Source organism: Marmota monax, unplaced genomic scaffold, assembly GCF_021218885.2.
Source record: "Marmota monax isolate L192 unplaced genomic scaffold, Marmota_monax_Labrador192_F-V1.1 WCK01_AAM20220418_F8-fsc00064, whole genome shotgun sequence".
Classification (NCBI taxonomy): Eukaryota; Metazoa; Chordata; class Mammalia; order Rodentia; family Sciuridae; genus Marmota; species Marmota monax.
Window position 1 is genome coordinate 6,739,713 of NW_026694542.1, and position 20,117 is coordinate 6,759,829.

A 20,117-nucleotide genomic window follows, 5' to 3' on the forward strand; every position below is an offset into this window, starting at 1 on the left:
GGGGGAGCACGCGATTGCTCCCCTTAATAAAAATCCTTCCAAAGGGTTGTTTAAGGAATCTGCTCCACAACTCCCCCATACAAGGATTTCACGGGCAGATCAAGATGCTTAGAAAATGTACCCAATGCCCGCTTTGCCCATTGGACAAGCAAAGACAGGAAAGTTCATTAAATAAGCTTTTGATTTTTAAATTGTTTGCATCTTTTCCCTCTTGGTAAACAAAGCCTTTTCAGAGTGGGGGAGGCAGAGATGTGTGTGTGTGTGTGTGTGTGTGTACCCACCACATTCCTTTTCTCCTAGAGGCCCACCCCACCCTCTTTCTCAATCTCCTCCTTTTCTTCCGCCTCCTTTCCACCCACCCTTTAAACATGTTGGTGCTCCACAAGGTCTCGCCCTGTTCTCTCCCTGCCCCTCCCTGCACGGACTGTTCTCCTCCCATGGCTTCAACTCTTCTTCAGTTAAGGTAACGCTAGCTGCTACAACAAGCAGACCCCAGTTTCAGTGGCTTAGTATAATAAAAGTGTATTTTTTTATATACAACCCAATTGATCTGTGTTCCACAAAGTCACAAAAGGACCATCATTCATAAGTGGCTTCCACATTGACCTTGAACATTATTATATCCAGTCAGCAGCCAGGAGAGAACAAGACTAGAAGGGGGTGGGGTAGGAGGAAGAATAGTGTGGAAAGTTTTATGGGTTTTATGATATACATGTATGTCCTTTCCACACAGGTTCCACTGGCTGGAACTCCACCCACGGCCACGTCCACTATAAAGAAGATAGCTTAAGCCAGGTGTGGTGGCACATACCTATAATCCCAGTGGCTCAGAGGTTGAGGCAAGAGAATCACAAATTCAAAGCCAGCCTCAGCAACTTAGAGAGCCCCAAGTAATTTAGCAAGGCCTTGAGCAATTCAGTGTAGACTCTCAAAATTTAAAAAAATAAAAAGGGCTGGGGATGGGCTAGGATTGTAACTCAGTAGTAGAGCACTTGCCTAGCACATGCGAGTCTCTGGGTTTGATCCTCAGCACCACATAAAAATAAAATATGTATTGTGTCCACCTACAACTAATAAATAAATAAATAAAAAGAGCTGGGGATGTGGCTCAGTAGAGCACCCTTGGGTTCAATCTCTGGTACCAAATAAAAGAAGATAGAGAGTTTACCAGGTGTGTGATAGCACAGACTTGTAATCCCAGGGACTCAGGAGGCTGAGGCAGGAGGATCATGGGTTCAAAGTCAGCCCCAGCAACTTAGTGAGGCACTAAGCAACTTAACAAGATCATGTCTCAAAATTTAAAAATATTTTTTTCATAAGGAAGTGGGGGTGCGGATCTGGCTTAGTGGTTAAGCACTCCTGGGTTGAATCCCCAGTACAAAACAAAAACACTCAAGTTTGAGGCCAATCTGGGCAAATTAGTGAGACCCTGAAGCAGAATAACATAAAATACCTGGGGATATAGCTCAGTAGCAGAGTGTTCCTGGGTTCAATCCCCAACACCACTAAAAAAAAAAAGAAAAAGAAAATGAAGAATGTGGTCTAACTGGGCTCCTCAAGGAAGGCAGAGGAATTAGCTTTGATGAGCAGCTTGTCAGTCCCTGGCACAGGCTGCCCAGGGTCACCAAATAGCCTTTCACACAACTCAGTGCTCCCCAAAGAGTCAGCAGAGTCCCATCCCCTTCACGTCTCCTGGGACCTCAACACAAACAGGAACGTCCAGAGAGGCAGGGTTCTCTCCTCCTGGCTCCCAAGGCTCCTTGAGGCCTAGAAACCAGGAGTCTAAAGAATAGCTACCTGTGTCCATCCTTCCCCCTCCAACACATGCACTCACTCCAACACCTAGTGGTAGGGCTCATACAGGAAAACCACAGCCCAACAGCAACCTCAGAAAAGAGGTTGAAAACAGAAAAGATAAAAACAGGCTCTGACCACAGTGAGGCACCATCCTCGCCCCTGGGAAAGGCCAGTGCTGGGACTCTGGCCCTCTGGGGAAAGTGCACCCTCCTGGGCCGCCACTCATCCTTTGCAGCCTGCAGCCCCTGCTGTTAGAAGTTTGGAGGCCTGAAGGTGGTTTGGGGGCCCAAAGGGTCAAATAGATTTTTCTTTTTTTAGTTTCAGCTTATGGCTAATTTGATGATGCAGTTGCTCAAAAACCTGAAAAGTTATCCTCATCTATTTGCTTCACGAGGTCCAGAAGCCAGCAACCACACAAAAATTCATTTTTAGACACTGTTCTCCAGCCTGACTTCCTATTTCCTGCCCTCAGGCCATTCCCTCTCAATGTCAAGGTGATAAAACTGACGTTTCCAGGCTTGGGAAAGGGTACCCCTAACTCTGATCTTGCACAAGACTGAGGCCTAATGGCCCTTTGTTGCTCAAGACTTCTTATTTACTTATTTTTATTTTTCAGTGCTGGGGATCCAACCTAGGACCCTATACATGCTAAGTACACAGGGGACGACCACTGAGCTACACTCCTAGCCCCCCTGGATCTAAGACTCTTAAAATCTGATTTCCTTCTATTTGGCATCTAGAAACAGTCAACTTTCCCAACCAAGCCCCCAAATTTCCACAATCTTTATTTCATTTTAGTTTTGCTTACAAATCAGCCGTTTCTTGCCTCGGCCCATTTTAAACTTCTTAGACCTTGTCAAAGGGAGCCAGTGACAACCAAGGTGGGTATGGCCTTCTGCATCACAATCCCTTCCCGGAGAACTACAGGCTAGGAGGATGGTTGGCCTGCTTATCTCAAGCAATAGTTGTTTTGTTTGCTTGTTTGGTTTTTGTTTGTTTATTTGTTTGTTTTGTGTGTGTGTAGTGCTAGGGATTGATCCCGGCCTTGTGCATAGGAGGCAAGAGCACTACCAACTGAGCTCTATCCCCAGCCCTCAAGCAATATTTTGTTGTTGTTGTTGTTATTGCTGTTTTTGCAGTCCTGGGGATTGAACCCAATACCTCTCCGTGTGCTAGGAAAGCACTCTCCCACTGACCTCCACCCCCAGTTCTCAGGTGATAATTTTACCTAATGTCTTACCCTGGCGTAGCTGAATGTCCATCTTTTCAGACCCTGATCATGGATTCTTCACCACCAGACCCAACTATACAGCGATGTCATACTAGTACCAGTTTATGAGTTAAAATAACAAATTTGTGCAACAGATAAACCCCCAATTTTAGTTATCAGACACAATATGAGTTTGTTCTCACTCTATAAAAGGAGAATGTAGAGGTGAAGTGTTGGAACCACTGTTCCTTACAGCCATTCAATGACCCAGACAGATGGAGCTGTGGACTTCTAAGGGAAAGCTGGACCTCAGAACCCACAAGGCTGATAGGGAGTAGAGGAAAAGCAGGACTGGCCTCTTTTTGATTGGAACACAGTCAGGCTCATTCATTGACACATGGCTTATGGCCATTCCCACGCTACCAGGGCAGAGCTGAGAAATTGCAATAGAGATTGCCTGGATCGCAGAGCCCGAGATGGTCACTCTCTGGTTCTTTGCAGAAAAGTGAGCTGACTCTGGGGGGGGGGGGGATTGGTGGGATGAGGGCCGATTTCAGGGGCCAGGCCTGGAAGTGGAATTCTCACCTCACTCACTTTCCATTGACCAGCATCCCCAACTATGAGAGAGGCCAGAAGGAAACCAAGACAGGCAGAGTCACCATCTGGTCATTCTTTGCCATAAACACCACTTAGGCCTCGATGACTTCTGTTTTCCCTAAACGTCAGATCCATATTTTTAGCAGTGTGTCAGACATCTTGCACTTGATATCCTCAAACAGAACTTGACTCCTTTCCCTCTAAACCTGCTTCTTCTGGGGTTCATAACACAGTGACCAGTCCATCTTTCCCTGCCAAGTGCCCAAGCTAGAAATTCCAAGAATGCCCTGGCCTTCCCCGTCCCTCCATGCTCACTCTCCAAGTGCACTTGAACATATGTCTTCCAAATGTCCCTCTTACTCTGTGTGTCCCCTCAGTCCAGCTAAGCCTCTGTATTAGCCTCCCAGGTTTTCCCAGAGACCCCACTCCCACCCCTGAAGCTGGCCCACAATTGTCTGAGCCGCCATCTTTAAAGCCTCTTCTAAGTTGCTGCCCTGTATAAACTTGGCTGTCCCCAAAGGACACAACACATCGCCTGAGGTCACCTATCTAAGCCATGGTAGAAATGAGAAAGGGATTTGGGCTTATGAGCCTTCAGAAACCCTTGCTCCACTCGCCCATTCCTTGCAGGATAAAGCACTAAGAAGCACAAAGAAAATTCTTCGCATAGCAGAAACCCTCAAACAGTACAGAGTGAGCAGCACCCTGTGTATGCTGGGAATTGTGCAGTGGGCAGCAGCTGCGCTCTGCAGGGCTGCAGCGTGCCCTTCTCCCAGGTTCTCTGTGCCCTGACCTCTCTGTGTGCACCCCGTTCCAGGGTCGGAGATTCCTAATCCCCAGAGCTTGGCAGGCAGGGCATGTTGACAGAAGCAGCTCTGCCGCAAGAGAGGCTTCCCCTGGGGCCAAGCCTTCCCAAAGACCCCTGAGGGTCACTATGGGTCCACTTCTCTCTCCTCCTTCTAAAGAAGCCACTTTGTGGAACAAAAAGAAGACATAGTGGTCCTGGGGAGTCTGGGATTGGTTCTTGGAATGCCCAGGAAACCCTCCTGCCCAATCTTTTCTTTTTTTGTACTGAAGATTGAACCCAGGTGTGCTTTACCACTAAGCTACATCCCCAGACCTTTTTATTTCTCACCTTGATGAGACAGGGTCTGGCTAAGTTGCCCAGGCTGACCTTGAACTTGCAATTCTCCTGCCTCAGCCTCCCAAATTTCTGGGATTACAGGGTGGGTGTGCTCCCACACTTGACACCTCTTGCTCTATCCTGATGCCCCCAGTCACTTGCCGCCACTCTCTGTTGTCCCTTATATTACTCATCCTTTTGTATAATAAAGTCTCTTTTGTAAAATAATCTCTCTTGGCTGGGTGAGGAGGCGCATGCCTGTAGTCCCAGGAACTCAGGAGGCTGAGGCGGGAGGATCACAAGTTTGAGGCCAGCCTGGGCAACTTAGCCAGACCCTGTCTCAAAACAAGAAACAGAAAGGTCTGAGGATGTAGCTCAGTGGTGAGTGCCACTGGGCTCAATTCCCAGCACTGGAAAAAAAAAATCTTTTTTACTGATATTTTCTTGTTCACTCCCTGTCTCCCTCACCAGAAAGCTAGGTAACATATTAGAGTGGCAACACTGTCTCTCTTGTTCCCAGCTGCTTTCCCAGGACCTGGAAAAGCGTCTGGTTTATCTTTGACACTCACTAAATTTTTGCTGAATTAAAGAGTGAATGAATGAACGGAGCACCTAGTGACACTCTGGTGGCCTCTTATTTCCCCCACACTGCAAAAGGTGAGGTTCCCCAAGCTCCCACCCTCCCCCAGATACCAATCCCTCTGTCCAGGTTCTAAAGACCCTTTTCTCCCAGAGGATCGTGCATGTCTAAACCAGAGCCTCCGCTGCCCGCCCCGCGCCATCTCCATACACAGCAATTCATTTGCCCACTTGTTCGTGTCCAAAATGTCAGTCACCCTTGACTCCTGCCTTCTTCCCTCCAATGCATGGGCAAATCCTGTCGGTACAGCTTTCAGGAATTTCATGAATCTAACTACCTCATTTGGCAACTGTCATTCCCACCAACTTTAAGGACAACTTCCTAACCGGGACTCCTTCCTTCCCCTTCCCTTTCTTCTATTATATTGTAATTTATTCTTCCTCTGCAGATGATGTAGATATTAATTAATTCATTGTTTATTTATTTATTGGTACTGGGGATTGAACCCAGAGGTGCTCTACCACTGAGCCACATCCCCAGTCCTTTTTATTTTGAGACAGGGTCTTTCTGAGTTGCGTAGGGCCTCTCTAAGTTGCTGAGGCTGGCTTCAAACCTGTGATCCTCCACCTCAGCCTCCCAAGCAGCTGGTATCACAGACACACACCACCCCGCCCAGCCAATGGGGTAGCCTTTTGAAAATATAACTCCGATTACCTCTCTCCACCCCACTGACCACCCTCCAAGAGCTCCCCTTGCACCTGGAAGAGTCCAAAGTCCTCTCTGGACCCACGGGTTCCTACACAGCTGACCTGGTCACCTCCATAAGCTCCTTTCCTTCCTCTGTGCTTCAAACATCCTCCCAGCCACCTGGGCTTCCTGCTGTCCCTCAAGCATACCAAGCACATTCCAGTCCCAGGGACTCTGTATTTGCTGTTGCCCTGACTTGGCACTTTCTTTCCCCCATAGATCCCTTAGGCTTATTCTCATGATCAAGGTCTTCCACTACTCGCCCACCTCTTTTTTCCTTCAGAGCACATTCCAGTGTTGGTTTTCTTTTTATCACATGGCACCTAAGTGCTAAAACAGGGGTCTCGACCAGAGCCTCTGTGAATGCTCCACGAATACAGAGCCAATGAGAATGAAATGGTGACCGAGGAGAGGGACGCCTGGAGGTGGGCCCCGGAGCAGGAGGGAGGGTGGGATTTGGAGCCCAGGTAAAGGGGCTGTGGGCTTCATAAGAGTGGCAGTGCATCTTCCTCATGTGCCCTCTGCCACCTGCTGTCCCCCCACTCGGACTCAGGTCCCGCCATGTACTTGCTTTAGCATGTAGGATGTTCAGGCATGAGATACAGCAGACGGCTTTTGCCTTCTGGTCTGCTCTGGCCCTCGGCTCCACCATGAGAGTGTGCCCAAGCAAGCCTGCAGGAGAGGAGAGGACTGTGGAAATGAGGGCAAGAACATTCTGGCAAGGGGACCGTCAAAGCAAAGGCCCTAAAGGTCAGAGAAAGAGCAAAGGATCAGTGTGACTGAAGCCAAGTGAGAGGGAAAAGTTGTAGGAGCCACAGTTGCGGAGGTTCCAGGGGCCAGGACCTGGAGGGTTTGGAGACCACGTGAGACTTCGGCTTTCACAGGAAACCCAAGGAGAAGCTGAGGTCTGATTTACAGGATAAGAGGCTTCAGTGCTGGTGGAGTATCATACAGGGCCAGGTAGAAGCAGGGAGGCCAGTGGCGGGGGGGACCAGATAGGATTCTTTGGGGGGGGGAGGCAGCACTGGAGAATTGAACCTGGTGCACACCCCCAGCCCTTTTAAATTTCTTTCTTTCTTTCTTTTTTTTGGTACCAGTGATTGAACCTGGGGCACTCAACCACTGAGCCACACCACCAGCCCAATTTTGTATTTTATTTAGATTCAGAGTCTCACTGAGTTGCTCAGTGTCTCACTTTTTCGGAGGCTGGCTTTGAACTCACAATCTTCCTATCTCAGCCTCCTGAGCTGCTGGAATTATAGGTGTGTGCCACCGTGCCTAGATTAAATTTATTTATTTATTTTACTTTGAGGCAGGGTCTTGCTAAGTTGCCAAGGCTGGCCTTGAACATGTGATCCTCCTGCCTCACCCTCCCAAATCCCCAGGATCACAGGGCATGCACCGTCATGCCCTGTGTGTGATTCTCTTCATTGACTTAATGTCTGTCTCAGCTGGATCACAGGAGAGCAGGGCCTGACAGGAGTCACAGTTCATAGCCCATGTTCTTCTCATTTAGAGCCGTGTGAACTCGGGAAAGCTACAAAAACCCCTGGCCACAGTTTTCCCCTTGGGAACCTGGGTGAAGGACCCCATGTGATCATCCGTGTGAAACAGCCCAGTGCCTGGCACGCTGCTTCGTAAATGTTAGCCCTAATGCTAGCCGTGGGAAGAAGACTGCTGTAGGAATTATCTAGAAGCACTTGGTCTGTTAGGATGACTTCACTGTGCTTGGCGAGCTCCCTGAGCGGCATCAACAGGCAGCATTCTGGGTATGGGCTGCCTACATGAGACAGGTTTGAAATTGCCTCTTGGCAACTGCAAATTGAGGGAAATTAGAGACACTGTGGCATTGGTTGCTTTGGGTTACATAGCAGCCAAACACGCATGTTGGCGGAGAGGTGAATCCCAAGAGGCCCTAGAGGCAGGATTCCCCCTACAAAAGCTCAGGGCTGCTGAAGCCCCCCCCCCCCAGATCCTTGCAGAGAACATGTGGGCACTCAACCTGAGCTCGTCCCACCTAGGACTTTGACTCTGATCAAGAGTCACAGAAAAACGGAGACCTCTGAGATCTCATTCCTGTGTTGTTGGGAGCCCTGCAGAGGCATCAGGGGGCAGCACTGACCCTGAGAGCAGCAGGAACATCCTTGCTAGACCCTCCCTATGGCTCTGCCTCTCAGTGTCCTGGCTTCCTTCCTGATTTATAAGGCTGGTTCTCCAGTTCACCCTGTGAGTCTATGGACTGTCCATCATCCTTCCAGAAAGTGGTAGTTAGCCAGGGTTGCTCTCTGTTGCATGCAACCAGGGAGCTCTGACTGACTACCCTCCCAGAAGGGCTGACCACCAAACCTCAGAAAATCTCTTCCATCACCAGAGGTTCCACCCTGTCCTTTACCAGGAGGACAAAATGTCCCTGGGGTGCTATGGGGTGTGAGTCAGTCTGTACTCAGAGTACCCAGAAAACAGAGCAAAAGGTGTGGCACGCTGATCTTTGGAAATATTAACTGGGCTTCTTTCCTTAGTGTGTCATACCACCCTGCCCCATCACAGACGGCAGCAAGGGTGTCCTCGGGGCAAGAATGTTCCAGAAGAAATGAAGAGAGAAGCAAAAGAAGCTAGGTCTTGAATTTTGAACGTCAAAGTTGAGGTCATTGCTTTGATAAAAATACTCACCGTGCAAAGGCATTCTCCCGCCTCCACCCTAGGCCCACTCTCTGAGGTACCACAGAGCTCCAGGGTAGAGAGGCCCTTCCTAGGTGAAGGGATGGAGGTGCCAACCTCCCAGAACCCTACACATAAAGCAGATGTGGTAGCGTGGCTTGTCCTGGCAGAGAGGGACTGAGGCAGCCGGCTCACCAAAGTTTCCCATAGAAGGTTCTAAAAGAGGGTTCTGAGGTCAGAAGAGGATGATATGTTCACACACACACACACACAAAAAAAAAAAAAAAAAATCAGGTGGGCCCACGAGTGTTACGGAGAGTTGTGGAGAGAGAGATCTGAAGACTTGGTCAAGTGATTTGCTTTCATTAGGTACCTACAGTATTTTAGGCACTGCATAGAGTTCAGCATGGGGAAAGTTATTGTTCCCATCTTGTAGATAAGGAAACTGCAGGAAACAGGTATTGAATGAGGGAGCCAGGATGCATGGGCTGATTTCTCACAGGACAGTTTGTTTCATGTCTGCTGCAAAGATGGGCTCCTTTCTTTGGTAATACTGAGAATACTGCTCTGGAGCTTTAACCTGAAGGTGATGCTGGGAAAGATGGGAGGACCCAGGAACTCTGGCAGGAGTGGGAGAGGGGCGCCCCCTGGTGGATGTGAGGAGAATGACGGCTCAGTGGCACGGACCTGCCCGGTCAATGGCCTTGCTGGGAAGCAGGAGGGTGCCAAGAGGCCAGGAAGGGACCGAATGCTGAGAGAGTCACTGGTGTTTTGTGGAGCTGAAACTCAGGAGCTCAACCCTGTGACAGCCATCAGTACTCGACTGGGGTCCCAGTCTGGAGAGGGGCGTTCTAGGAGGACAGAGGAGGCAGGAAATGGGTTTTCAAGAAGTATTAAAAGAGACACATGGAAAAAAGCAGTATGAACATTAAAAATGAACAAAGATATCGCCGTACTTACAAGCCAACAGAAAATCAAGGTTATGACATGAAGATCAAACTTGAGTTTGACTCATAAAAAATTACATGGGACTAAGAGGATTTTTTTTTTTTAATAATACCCAGGGGGACCAAGATCCCAGAAGATAAACCACACCTAGTAACATAACATAAAAGCACATGTACATCAAGAAAATGAAAAGACAACACACAGAATGTGAGAAAATATTTGCAAAGCATATATCTGATAAGGGACATGTCTAGAATATGTTAAAAAAAAAAAAACACAACTTTTATAAACCAGCTCCCAGCAACTCAGAAGGCTGAGGCAGAAGGGTTGCAAGTTCAAGGACAGCCTCAGCAACTTGATGAAACCCTCAGCAACTAAGCGAGATCCTACCTCAAAATAAAAATAAAAAAATAAACATAAAAGGAACTTGAGACATAGCTCAGTGGTAGAATGCCCCTGAGTTCGATCCTCAGTACAAAACACAAAACACTCTTACAAGTGGGGTATGGTGGTGCATACCTGTAATCCAGTGACTAGGGAGGCTGAGGAGGAGTAGCATAAGTTTAAGATCAGTGTGGGTAATTATGGGTAGGCCCTGTCTCCAAATAAAAGGGGCTGAGGCTGAGATACAGCTCAGTGGTAAAGCATTCCTGGGTTGAATCATTCAATCCCCAGCACTGAAATAAAAAAGAAAGAAAAGAAGCAGCTCTTAGAACTCAATAAAAAATTAATCCAATTTTAAAATGGGTGAAGAAGGCCAGACATACTTGCATGTGCCTGTAGTTCCAGCTACGCAGAAGGCCGGGGCAGGAGGATCACTTAAGACCAGGAGTTTGAGGCTAGTCTGTGCAAAATAGCAAGACTCCATGGCAAAAATAAAATAAAAATGGGCAAAAAGGGCAAAGTATTTGAGTAGATATTTCTTCAAAGAAGATATGCAAGCAGTCAATGAACACATGAAAAGATGTGTTTACTGACATTTAATCTTATTTAACAATATATTAGAGAAATGCAGATCAAAACCAAAACGAGATGTTACTTCTGAGCTGATCAGCTTTCTTCAAAATGTCCTTCTGCCATGATGATCTGCCTGACTTCAGGTCCAGAGAATAAAGCCAGCTGACCATGGACTGAAACCTCTGAAGCCATGAGTTAAAAATAAATCTTTCCACCAGTGGTGTGGTGCGTGTCTGTAATCCCAGCTGTTCGTGAGGCTGAGGCAGGAGGATCTCAAGTTCAAAGCCAGCCTCAGCAACAAGCAAGGCACTAAGCAACTCAGTGAGACCCTGTCTCTAAATAAAATACAAAATAGAGCTGGAGATGTGGCTTGGTGGTTGAGTACCCCTGAGTTCAATCCCAGGTACCCAGAAAAAAAGTTTACAGAGGAGAAACCCAGAGCGTATGTAGGTTACCAGAATGTTTTATAAATGGGCAGTAGGCCCACCTGACCTTTGTCCTAGAATAAGGCATTATCTTTATTACACTGGAAAATAGGTAAACCTACCATTTTCTCTGGAAGGAAACATTATTTCTAACTTTAAAGATTGTTCAGTACAAACAGCCTCGAAAAAAAAAAAAATAGTCCAGGAAAAATGTAGTTAGTATCTCGGCTGCAATGAATTGCACCCAAAGACCCATAAAGAATTGTCTCCCAACAACTAAAAAGCCCTACTAAATCATAAGCCTAACTCAGACTAAAGACGAGAATTCACATAAGGCAGGTTATAAAGCCTGCAAATCAAAATCAGTAGGCTTTCGGGCACATTGGTGCACACTTATAATCCCAGGGATTCAGCAGGCAGGAGGATCAAAAGTTCAAGGCCAACCTGGCAATTTAGCAAGACTCTGTCTCAAAATAAAACATAAAAAGAATTTGGATTGTAGCTCAGTAGTAGAATCTCTGGCTCTATCTCTAGTACCAAAACAAAAACAACAAAACAAAACACCATAAACAAAGTCAAAACACAAATGACAAACTAGGAGAACATATTGTTTGGGAGGACATAATTGTAATGCATTCTATATTTGTCTATAGCTATATCTCAAAAATTGAAGGAAGAAATGAAAATCCTATTTTTTTTTAAAAAATGGGCAAAAGTTGGGCATGGTGACCCAACTCAGGAAGCAGAAGCAAGCGGATCACAAGTTCAAGACCAACCTCTGCCATTTAGCAAGGCCTTAAGTAATGTAGAGAGAATCTGTCTCAAAATAAAAAGAGCTGGGGATGTAGCTCAGTGGTAAAGCTCCCTGGGTTCAATCCCCAGTACCCATCCCCCCCCAAAGAAATACCAAACTGAACTGAGAGATCGTTTGTATTAATGCTTCTCTTGTTATTCTGATATTTTGACTTAACCTGTTCAGCCTGGTCACCCAGCCACATCCATTCTCGCCCATTTTTCCCTCCTCTCCCTCTGCCTTCTCAGCAACACTGGTGCCTCCCCAGATGGTCCTGCTTCACATGGTATGCCTCCTCCTCCAGGGAACTTTGAGTCACAAACTCTTCAATGTCGGTCTAGAGGTCTGTTGGTCTCACCACACTTGAATAAAAATAAAGCCTCCATTTGACATTGCATCTCATATCATCTGAATGGAAATAAATATACAGATTGACAACATACTATTGGTGTGACTAACAGGAAACAGACACTCACACATGGGAATGCAAAATGGAAAAGATTATTGAAGGGAAATTTGGTAAGATCTACTAAAACTAAGTGTATTTCTCTTTTGACTCACCATTCCCCCTTTTAGGATGTTACCCAAAAAAAGATGCCGCTGAACAAAACAAAAATGTGTAGGCACTAGATTATTAATTGCAACATAGTTTGTGATTGCAAAATACTGGAAACACATAAAATGCCTGTATATAGGCTATTTGTTAACTATCAAGTTTACTGTTGCTTTTGGGGGAAGAGAGTGAGAAAGATCTCTATGAACTGATATGAAATGTCTTCTGGGATATATTGTTTAGTGAAAAAAAGAAAAGTAGAAAAGAACTGGGTGCAGTGGGGCATACCTGAAGTTTCAGTGGACTGGGAGGCTGAGGCAGGAGGATCTCCAGCCTCAGCAACTTAGTGAGGCTCTAAGCAATTAAGTGAGATCCTGTCTCAAAATAAAGAATAAAAGGGCTGGGGATGTGGCTCAGTGGTTAAGCCCCCCCCCCACCCCGGGTTCAATCCCCAGTACGGGGGCGGGGGGGGGAGGAAAGAAAGAAAAGAATATATGGGAGATGGGGTTCTGGCTCAGTGGTAGAGCGCTTGCTTAGCATGTGTGAGATACTGGATTTGATTCTTAGCATCACATATAAATAAATGAATAAAATAAAGGTCCATCAATATCTAAACAAAATGTTTAAAAAAAGAATACTGTACTATCTTTTCGTAAGAAAGGAGTAATAAAAATATATGCACCTGTTAAATTTTGCAAAAAGAAGTATAAGTCTGAATTGAAGATTGGTTTCCTACAGGGGGTGGATGGGAATGAAATGGAAGAATGGAAGGGTTGGCATTTCTTTAAATTTCGGGGTAGTTTTGACTCTTGGGACCATGTTAATATTTTAGTATTTTTAAAGTCTGTTTATTTATTTATTTGCAGATTGAACCCAAAGATGTTTTATCACTGAGCTACATCCCCAATCCTTTTTTTTTTTTTTTCCTTTTTAATATTGAGACAAAGTCTGGCTAAATTGCCCAGGCTGGCCTTGAACTTACAATTCTCTTGCCTCAGCCTCCTGAGGGCTGGGATTACAGGCATACACCACACAGTACCCGGCATGTTAATATTTTAAATGCTCAAAAAATAACAAATCAACAAGGATTGAAAAAAAATCCTAAAATGCAAACAATGAATCTAATTGTATTTCATTTCTTTTTTCTTTTTCTTTCTTTTTTTTTTTGTTTTGTTTTGTTTTGTTTTGTTTTGTTTCTTCTTTATTTTGGCAACACGGGATTGAGGCCAGGGGGCGCTGCACGTGCAAGGCAATTGCTCTACCACCAAGAAGCATCCGGGGGCCCTCCTAACTGCATTTGGCAGGAGCAATTCTGAAACTGCTCTCTGTGTGTAGAGGATTGAGCAAAAGCGCGAATATAGTAAAGATGTCAGAAGCCAGATTTTCCACTGTTGAAGAAGAGAGTTACAATATGAAATTGAAGAAAGCTAGGACAAGAAAAACCAAGGATTTTGGCAACCATCAAATAGGGAGGCAGGGGGCATTCTCCCTCAGGAACTGCTAGGAGGAACCAAGGCCCCTGACACCGTGGGCTTGGATTCTGACCTCTAGAACCGAGAGAATAAATTTCTGTTAAGGAAGAAGAAAGGGGGCTGGGATTGTGGCTCATTGATAGAGCACTCACCTAACATGCATGAGGCACTGGGCTCAATCCTCAGCACCACATAAAAATAAAAATAAATAAATAAATAAAGATATTGTGTCCACCTAAAACTCAAAAATAAATTAAAAAAGAAGAGGAAAGGGAGGGAGGGAGGGAAGATGAGGAAGTGGTGAGGAAAGCAGGCAGGTGAGACAGAGCCCTGCAGTGTTGGCATGGAATCAGAAGCACAAAGTCACACATACACACATGCAAAAAATAATATTTTATTTTATATTATAAATATAACTCAGGAGGCTGAGACAGGAGGATTGCAAGTTCAAGGCCAGACTCAGCAGTTTATCGAGGCCCTAAGCAACTTAGTGAGACCCCGTCTCAAGATAAAAAATAAAAAGGGCCTGGGATGTGGCTCGTTGGTAAAGTGGTAAATTGTACAGATGAGCTACACATACGTGTGTATAAGTGCATGTCTATATGTGTGCTCCCAGATCTGTACACTGAAGAAGCCTAGAAGAAATGACACTTCCATAGGAATGACCACCTATTCCTCACTAAAAAGAACCTGGCTCCTTGGGCATCTGTCTGATTCCACCACTGGGGTAGGGAAAGACCCAGTGGAACCCAGAACATCTTTGTTTCAGAGCTAGGACGTTCTGGGAAATGAAGGCAGCTCAGAGACTCCCCTTCACCTCCTGGTTTTGGGGCTCAAGTCACAAGAATTCAGGCAAGTCATTCAGAGTTACAGGCACGAGTGTATTAGAAAGGATAGAAAAGGGAGAAAAGGAAAACTCTCAAGGGAGAGAGTGAGCCCTCTCAGACAGGAGAGGGACAGAGTACCTCTCCTGCTCTTTGGTTTTATTAGTGATCCCAAGGAAGTTTCCAGGAAGTCCCACCCAGATCTACCTCCTGACTTTTGACTGACAGCAGGATGACATCAGACTTCCAAGTCCCCACTGCCATGACAACTCTAGCTCACTTTGGCCCATGCTGAGCAGTTCTAATTGAAACCTACTCTTACAAATTTTATGGTCAGGGGGAATTATCCTTATCTCCCTGAATCCTAAGATATGATCAGCATAAGAGTCACACAAATTCCCTTCCTCAGGGTAACTTGTGTTCTTATCAACGATTCAGGCCTGTGATTCCCCTGCAGATAATAGGTAGTTTGCTAAGGAATGAACATGTCCTGTGAACTTAAGCCAGACAGGAACGCAGGTAAATTGCTTAAAAAAACAACAACAAAAAATAAAATAAAATTATATATATATATAGTTAGTTAGTTAGTTGTAGATGGACCCAATACCTTTATTTTGTTTAGTTTTTTAATGTGGTGCTGGGGACCGAACCCAGTGCCTCACGCATGCTAGGAAAGTGCTCTACCACTGAGCCCCAGCCCCAGCCCCAGTTAAGTTGCTTTTTAAGAGTGAAAGCATGTGGGGGTCAGCACAGTGGGTCCATTTTATAGAATTATCCCCTGAACTCCACGTTCCCACAGCTCATGCCTCTGTCTCCTTTCATCTTGATGTGCTAGAATCTAAGAAAAGTCCTAATAAAATGGAGGGATTTGTCAAAGATTATAGGGAGCAGGTGTAAGGGAACCCTACTAGATAAAGTTGGCATAGTTTATGCATCAAACTAAAGTGGCACCCCCTTTCTCCACAGAAAAGTCTTAACTGGGCTTCCCTAGAAATCTTCACCCAGACTGTTTTTAGGACTGTCAGCAAAAGGGTCTCTGCAAAAGAGTCCAATGTAGATAATCTTCCTATTTTCAAGTCACCCTGTTTACTTGGCCACTGACCGGGAAGATACCAGCACTCCAGGTGCTGGACACCCCCTTACTAGTTTTTCACAAACGTATCCAGTATAGTACTTTGTAGAAATGTGCAAACAAGGCCTCTGGCCTTGAGCTGGGCTTCACAGAGATGTCTACATTTTTAAGATAAGTTACATTTGGGCTCCATGGTAACAGCTGGCAGGGGGAGGAAAGAAAGGGGAGCAGAAGCTCTCCCCTTCTCAGGTGCTGTCCTTGAAGAGTTAACTTGCCCAGAACAGTGAACGAAAAAGCTGCTTTTATGTGAACTTCTGCAGACTGTGAACTTCTGAGTCCCTCCTCTTACATGCTGGGTATTAAACTCTGAAACTACCTGAACTCGGGGTTCAGGGAATTAATTGATTACAGCAAAAGCTGTGCCCTCTGAACCTGGCTGCAGCCAAATAAAACTGTTTCCTGCTATATTCGGTGCCTTGCCTCATTTGTCCCTACAACAAAACTAAATGAGACATTGATGGATTATGACCCATGGAATAGAATAATAATCCATGAGTCCATACTGACAATGAGATTAATTGTTTTTTGTGAAATTCCCAGAGCTAACTGATGCAAATTCCACCCTCCACACCCTTTTTCCTGGTGCTGGGGATCAAACCCAGGGTCTTGTGTATGCTAGGCAAGCACTCTACCACTGAGCTCTACCCCCAGCCCTCCATACTGATAAGAAATGAATAAATGAGAAGGAAAGGGCTTTCTTACAGTAGAATCTCAGATAATTAATGTAGAAAGAAAAACGGAGTTAGAGAATTTTTCCCCGAATCATCTTAGTAACAACTGATTCAGTTCAAAATCAACTGTTGCTAAAAACTAAAGGGTGAGGTTTTGAAGAACAGGCTATCTATTTTGGTCTCACAGTATCTCTGCATTAATTATAGTTAAAACTTTTTTATATGAAGCTTCGCTTCACAGTGAGAAAGCTTGGCAGATACCTCCTTCCACAAGAGACTAAAGTTACTGTCCTAAACGGACACACTTGTGTGAGTATCCTGATAGGAGGCATCAAGAAGGAGAGGAGATCACTGCTGGGGTGTTACTGCCCAGACACACAATCCACCTAAACACGAGGCAACAGCCGACAAACCCAAGGATGTCAAGGTCATGGGGGGGAAGGGGGAGGCTGAAGAAGTGTTCCGGATTAAAGAAATTTAAGAGAAATGAAAATAAAATGCAAGGCATGATCCTGGATTGGATCTTAGACCAGGCAGAAAAAAGAAAAAAGAAAAGCTGAAAATGATATGGGTAAGTTAAGTGATAAAATTTGATCAGGGACTGTGATTGATCTCATAGTGTTAATCAATGTCAGCTTTTCTGATTTGGATCATTATGTCTTAGAAATCTTAAAAAAAAAAAACATTGATATTAAAAATATAGTCTGGCTGGGCGTGGTGATGCACACCTATAATCTCAGAGGTTTAGTAGGCTGAGGCAGGAGGATCTCGAGTTCAAAGCCAGCCTCAGCAATGGCGAGGTGCTAAGCAACTCAGTGAGACCCTGAGTTCAGTCCCCAGTACCCCCCCAAAATATATATATATATAGTCTGCAATCTTTTTATATATTTTTTGTAGTTGTAGATGGATACAATACCTTTATTTTATTTATTTATCTTTATGTGGTGCTGAGTATCGAACCCAGGGCTCACACGTGCTGGGTAAGCACTCTACCACTGAGCTACAACCCCAACCCTATAGTCTGCAATATTTAAGGGTGAAGGAGTATGATATGTACAATTTAGTTAAATGGTTTAGGAGTTAAATGTGGGTGTAAGGGTGTATGTTATACATATAAATATATCCAATATACATAGAGAGATTTGTTTGTTTGTTTTTCTGAACTGGGGATTGAACCCAGGGGCACTTTGCCACTAAGCTACATCCCTAGCTCTTTTTATTTTTTTATTGTGAGACAGGGTCTTGTTAAATTGCTGAAGCTGGCCTTGAACTTTCCATCCTCCTGCTCAGTCTCCCAAGTTGCTGGGATTCCAAGCATAGACCAAACTAGAGGGACCATTAAAGCAAAGACAGCATAATGATAATAGTAAAAGGTTTATGTTCTTGCAACTTTTCTGTAAGCTTGAAACATTGTATATCAAAATTAAATGCCACCTCCCACAAGCACACAGACAGTAGCTAATATACAGATCAAAGGTACCACTAAGTATCCAGGTAAATGAAGGAAAAAACCCACAGAGGCCCATGTGGCAGTTGGTCACCTCCCCAAGCAAACATTCCCTCCTTCCTTGCTACTGGGCTCTGATTTTTAGCATTCTTAGATTTTTTAAAACTGGAACATGCAACACTTTCATTTAAAAAATAAAAATTTTAAAAGAGTGCCCCCTGAAAAAGAAAAAAAAAAAGTGAGTGTTGTTGAGCGACATTGTGAAGGAATGCCTGAATGGGGAGTGGGGGATGAGCAGGCCCCCCATCCAGACAGGCCTTCATCTACAGTTCCTCTGTACCTCTGGGCCCTGCCCATTCAGGTGCCCTTTTTATGGCTCCCCACACCCTGGCAGCTGGGTTAGCCAAAGTACATTTTCTTTCCCATTCTCAGATCCCTCTACTTCCTCCTCCCACAGCCCCCACCTTCCTCCATTCCTGACAGGAAGAAACCAGTGCCCGGCTGGGGAGGTCAGCTTGTGTGTGGCTGGCCACGTGACTCTCAGCATTTCACTTCGCAAGGCTTCAGTTTTCCCAGTTGCTTCTTAAGCAGGTTGGCCAAATCAAGCCTTAGCTGCACCTTACCATCAGCTGGGGAGCTTTAAAAATTCCAGGATCCAGGAGGCAACCAACCCAGACCAACTAACTCAAACTCCTTGTAGAGTGGCAGAGGGGGCAGTCACAGCTGGGGTATTTTAATTTTTGTTGTATTTTTGTACTGGAGATTAAACCCAGGATGTTTAACCACTGAGCCCAGCCCCAGATGAAGATTAATCCTTCATCTTTTTTTTTTTTCTTTTGGAGACAGGTAAATTGGTTAAGGGTAAGTTGCTGAGGCTAACTTTGAACTTGTGATCCTCCTGTCTCAGCCTCTCAAGCCACTAATAGTTATTCTTTGTTTTTTTCCTTTCCTTTTGTCTTGTTTGTGGCGCTGGGGATTTAACCCAGGGGTGCTCCACCACTAAGCTATATCCCTGGGGCCATTTTTATTTTTGAGATAAAATTTTTGAGACGGGATCTTGCTACATTTCCTAAGCTGGGCTAGAAATTGAGATCCTCCTTCCTCAGCCTCCCAAATCCCTGGGATTAGAGTCATGCACCTCTAGGCCTGCCTCCCTCCAGCTTTTTCTTTAAAAGAACAACAACCAAAAAAAAAATACATTGTGTAGTTGGACACAATATCTTTATTTTGTTTATTTTTATGTGGTGCTGAGGATCGAACCCAGGGCCTTGCACGTGCCAGGCAAGCGCTCTATCACTGAGCCACAACCTGGACCCCCCTCCAGCTTTTTGATGCTGAAGCCCACTGGCTCTCTCATCGATTTGACCATCCTCTGTCTCAGGAGGGTTAAATGAAGTGGGTCACCCAGACAAAAGGTTCCCATTGCTAAAATGCCTCCTGTCTTCATCTGGCCTTTGAGACAGGACTTTGTGCTGCCCCACCCACCCATCACGGAACCTCCTGCTCCAGCCTGCCTGTTCCACTTCAATGCTTAGAATCAAGGGATCCAGGATCATCCACAAGGCTGTCTGCCCAGGTATGAATTGGGAGCTTCCTACTTCTTTCTTGTCATGCACAGCTGCTGAGAGAAAAGGAAGAGACAACAGGGGAGGAGGCAGAGTCTGTTCAATCCAGAAACTAAGTATTGGATTTATTTTTTACCCTTAATGTAGTAGCTTCTAACTTTTTCCCAAGGTGGGTTAGATTCCAGGCTAGGGTCTGGCTGGGTGCCTGGCTGTGCCCCTCAGGTCTCCCCTCTGAAGGGTGCCATTCCTTTACATAAGTACTGTTGGCCTGGACTGCACCATTCCCAGTGGACAGTCTGGGGAAGGAGTGGGGAGCCTTGAACTTCAGTCTCTTTCTTCATTTGCATCACCCAGTGCAAATCATACAACACACCTGTTGAGAACCACAGCTGAAAGGGCCCCAGCAAACTTCCAGCTGCCAGCAAACTTCCAGCTGCCGGCTGATGATTGGCTCACAGCGGCACCAGCAACATCTAGCTGATTGGCTCCTCTGCGGTGATGCTCATTGGGCTGTTTCCCTGCCCTTTCAGACCAGGGAGCTGCTCATTGGGGGACTTTTTTGGCTCCGCCCACATGACCCAGCCAATCGGCCTCAAGAGCAGGAGGATTGTGGGAGGT